The sequence below is a fragment of the Prionailurus viverrinus genome, chromosome B3 (genome assembly GCF_022837055.1).
Source record: "Prionailurus viverrinus isolate Anna chromosome B3, UM_Priviv_1.0, whole genome shotgun sequence".
Lineage (NCBI taxonomy): Eukaryota > Metazoa > Chordata > Mammalia > Carnivora > Felidae > Prionailurus > Prionailurus viverrinus.
The window spans coordinates 103041107-103045729 of NC_062566.1; the positions used below are offsets into that span (position 1 = coordinate 103041107).

The window sequence follows — 4623 nt, forward strand, 5'->3', positions numbered from 1 at the left end:
GCAGCTCAGAGCCTGGATCCTGATTCAGATTCTGTGTCTCCCTTTCTCTCTGCCCCTCCCCTGCTCATGCTCTGTCTCTCTCTCAAAAATAAATAAACATTAAAAAATAATAATAATAAATTTTTAAAAAGTATTTAGGGGTAAAGTGTCTACAACCTACTTAAATAGCTCAGAGATAGATAGATATCTAGATAGATAGATAGATAGATAGATATGTGTATGTGTATATGTATATGTGTGTGTATATATATATATATATATATACACATGTGTGTATATACCTATTAATGTGTATTTAATGGTTTTGTATATAGAACGAAAGATAAGGCAAAACATGTAAATAATTTATTGAAACTTAATGGGGGAGTTGTGAGGTGTTATTCTTTTTCTGTATGCTGAGATTTTTCATGATTAAAAACTTAAAAATATGAATAGAAAAAAAGAAAAATGGAAAGAAAGAGAAGCGGGTGGGGGAAGGAAGGAAGGAAGGAAGGAAGCAAGTCTTCCTTAAGACCCTGAAAGATGTGGGTTTAGCTGGTTTGATCATTCTGGAAACTTTAATGGTCAATAATAGCTCATAACATTACATTTTAACCATCCCATGTCCAATTATTGTAGTTTACACAATCCCTTTATGATCATCTGATACTACCTTCCCTGGACTTCTCCATGAACTTTCACAAAGAACCTTCTCTTTCAGAGTCCTCCAAAGTTTAGCTGCAAGGCTCTCTACAGCTAATTACTCCATGGGTCTGGTTTGTAGATGTGGTCTGCCTTAGCCAGAGTATTTCACATCTGGTCTTCTATGCAGTTACAGGGTATCCTCTTATTGTTGACCACCTGTCTTCAGTTAGTTAAGGTAGATATTGTTGACTGGATGACCCAGTCAGCACATGTGAAAATACGTTCTTCTGGATAAGTTCTTGTTTTCTGCATAAAATGGGCCTTTTCACCACTTTGCCCCTAAGCCTTAGCTCCTTTTTTCTTTCTGCCTGAATGGAATACAAACATGAATGATGTCTCCACAGCAGCCATCTTAAGATCCTAAGGTGACCATAATAAGAATGTGGAATGGAAAGAAGAAAAAAGTCTAGGTTCCTGATGGCATCAGTGAACCACCAACCAGTCTCAACAAATAACACCCTGTAAGACTGAAACCTTTAGAAGGGTTTTCTATAATGTGCAGCCAAAAGCATGTCCAATTGACCTGATGGATTTGCCACCTCCTAGTAGATTTGGTCCTGGCATAATTAGAGTCACTCCCAGCCTCATATTCCTCACTGATGATGCCCTAATCAGAACTTGGGCTGCCACAGATTGTCTTTCATGTGTCACATTTTCCCCACTGTAATGGGGGACACGTCTGAGGCTCTGAGCTTGACTGTTTTTTTCTTTTCTTTTCTTTTCTTTTCTTTTCTTTTCTTTTCTTTGAATTCTTATTCTGAAAGTACAAGATTTTTTTCAAATTACTGGGTTGGGCCAGACTCTTTAAGAGTAGGCAACCTTGCTCCTTTTACCCCTAGAGAATTATCCAAATATTGAGCTGAAGAATGGAATACAGTCTATGAGTGCTGGTAAGTGCAGCCGTGAAATCTTTCAAGATATAAATCTTCTTGTGGCCTGTAGAAACATCTGGAGACTCTGGGAGAAGAATCCTGGTATTCTTATTAGGCAGAAAATAGGGAGAAAATACATACTTTGGTTTTTTAAACTTCCAAAGAACAGTTTAAGTAAATAAGGTTCAGCTAGTAATTGGGTAGTAATTAGCTAGTAATTGCGCTAAAGTGCAAACCAAGACAGAACAACTTTCTTTACCCTTAGTCTGTAGGCCTCAGCTTTGGACTGGGCCCCCAAATGCTTTCTGTTTTGGAAACCCCAAATCATACAAAATTCAGTAGGTCTGGGGTTTGAACATATGAATAAAACAAGCCAAGTTTCCGCCTGACCTTGGCTAACCTTGAAATCGATCATTCTTCCAGTGCTGGTCTGGCTAACAGTGAAACTTGTGGTTTCATCTTGGTTTTACCACAAAACTTTGTGATGAAACACTAAGACCCACTGAGATTTGCACTTCCATTCCTGTCTTGTTTCAAAATCTTTTTGCAAAATCTGATGACTTCTATAGCATATGACTGTGTAAATCTTCAATTTCTCTTCTGTTCCACAGAAACTCAGAATGAAATTTCTGCCCAGCAACATTTTTGGAGAACCCAATGATGAAAAAGCAGAAAATGCTAAAATCCATTTAGTGTAAAATGAGGAAATTTCTAAGATATGATGCAAATCTACATGATAGTACTATTAGACCAACTATAACAACAATTCAATTTGAAAGTCACATTTGAAAAAATTTCTGGGGGTTGCATATTATGGGATAGAGTTGTTAGAGGACAGAAGCCCCAAAATTGATATATGTCCCAGACTAAGAGTACAAGAAACATATAACTGGTATATTATCCTGAAGGGTCCTGAGAAGCCAAGAATCTGAACATGCAATCATTAGCAAAGTCAAAATATGTCAGTCTCGTGAGCTGATTGTACCATTGTAGGTGTAAGAAGTAACATCTCCATTCTGTGTTCTGGCTTGGCATTGATGTAGGTACAGACAAGAGTGCTAAATATCATGTAATCTCATGCAATATAGATTCTTTTTTTTATTAATGTATATTTGACACATAACATTATATTAGTTTCAAGTGTTCAACATGATTCTGCATTCATATATATTGCAAAAATAAGGCTAGACGCACGTGGGTGGCTCAGTTGGTTAAGTGTCTGACTCTTGGTTTTGACTCAGGTCATGATCCCAGGGTCATGGGATTGAGCCCCACATTGGGCTCTATGCTAATTGTGGAGCCTGCTTAGGATTCTCTCTCCTTCAGTCCCTCTACCCCACTCATGTTATCCGTCTCTTAAAAACAAGGCTAGTCAACATCCACAATATAGATTCTTCATTTTTTAGAAAAAATTTTAAGTAGGCTTCATGCCCAACACAGACCCCAATGCAGAACTTGAACTCATGCCCCTGAAATCAAGAACTGAGCTGAAATCAAGAGTCAGACACTTAACTGACTGAGCCACTCAGGTGCCCCTCAATATAGAATCTTGTCAAGCACCCATCATTTTTCCATAAAATCTGAATTCCAGCACCATGATGTTATAGTCCTGAGCTGCACATAACCAGAAATAAAAACAGAAAGCTCACTCTGCCTTGAGCCCCTTCCAAATCTGAATCCTATTTTGTAGGTTTAAAAATTTTAGCCACAAAAATCCATTAACCAACTTTGGAACAAAGGAAGAGAATTTTTGTTTTAGCCCAAAAGACTCTTTTGTGAATTAGGCATGATGTTTTTCCAGCGCTAGGAAAAGGGAGCCAGGGCAGGAGAAATACATGCCACCAGCTTCTATAAAATTCTAAAAGCAGATAACTGGTCTCATCATGTCAAGAACATACTGAAGACAATCCTTGGGTCAGTTATAACCTAGGGACCAACTTTTTTTTTTTAAGAGCTTTTTATTGAACAGGTTACAGAAGAGGTTTAGCTAAAAAGACCAAAGCCCATGTCATCATCAGACTCCTCAGATTCTTCTTTCTTTGCTTCCACTTTCTTCTCCTCAGCTGGAGCAGCAGTGGTGGAAGAAGCAGGTCCTCCTGCTGGGGCAGATCCACCAGCCCTTACATTACAATGAGGCACCTGATGTTGACATTGACCAGGGCCTTTGCAAACAAGCTTAGTCAGAAAGGTTCAACATTTATACCCGCTGCTTGAATGAGGGCATTGATCTTATCCTCCATGACTGTCACCTCATCATCATGCTGGATGAGGGCTGAGCAGATGCAGGTGAATTCCTAGACAGAGGCCATGGGCAGGTGAGTGCTGAGCTGGCACAGTGCTAGTCGCTGGATGAAGTGAGGGCCTCACCCCAAAGCAGCCTTAGCTTCCTCGGAAGGACAGAGCACCTTAGCAGCAGCTGAGAAAAGGCCCAACTTTAAACTTTCTGCAAAAATTATTAAAAATTTTAAATTTCTGCAAAAGTGATTCAAAATAACCCCAGGAGGGGCACCTAGGTAGCTCAGTCGGTTAAACATCTGACTTCAGGTCCAGTCATGATCCCCCTGGTCTGTGAGTTCAAGCCCCATGTCAGGCTCTGTGCTGACAGCTCAGAGCCTGGAGCCTGCTTTGGATTCTGTGTCACTGCCCCTTCCCCATTCACACTCTGTCTCTCTCTGTCTCTCAAAAATGAATAAACGTTAAAAATTAAAAAAAAAAAAAAAGGAGATGATTGTCCCTTTCCAAGGGCCTCTTTCCCCCTACCTTCTCCTAGGTAACTAGCATGAAAACAATGCTATGCAATTTTCATGTCCTTCCCAAGGACCAAACTGGAAGAAACTTCATAAAGCTCTTGATAGACCAAGGTATGTATTTATTTCTCTTAAAGAGCCATTTCTACCTTCTTGACCTCAATGAAAATTACAAATTGTCCCAATGCTAATATAAGCCCCAGGCTACTGAGTCCATAAGTCACAGAGTCCATTAGAGTGATGCAAAGAAACACTTTTTCCCTAAGCCCCAAACAGGGAATTTGGCACCAAAACTAAAATTGATGAGATTACATATTTGG

At 39.4% G+C, this 4623-nt stretch overlaps 1 pseudogene; it reads right to left on the reverse strand.

Moving 5' to 3' along the window:
• Positions 1 to 3510: 3510 nt before the first annotated feature.
• Positions 3511 to 3865, reverse strand: LOC125168239 (60S acidic ribosomal protein P1-like; annotated as a pseudogene).
• Positions 3866 to 4623: the final 758 nt, after the last annotated feature.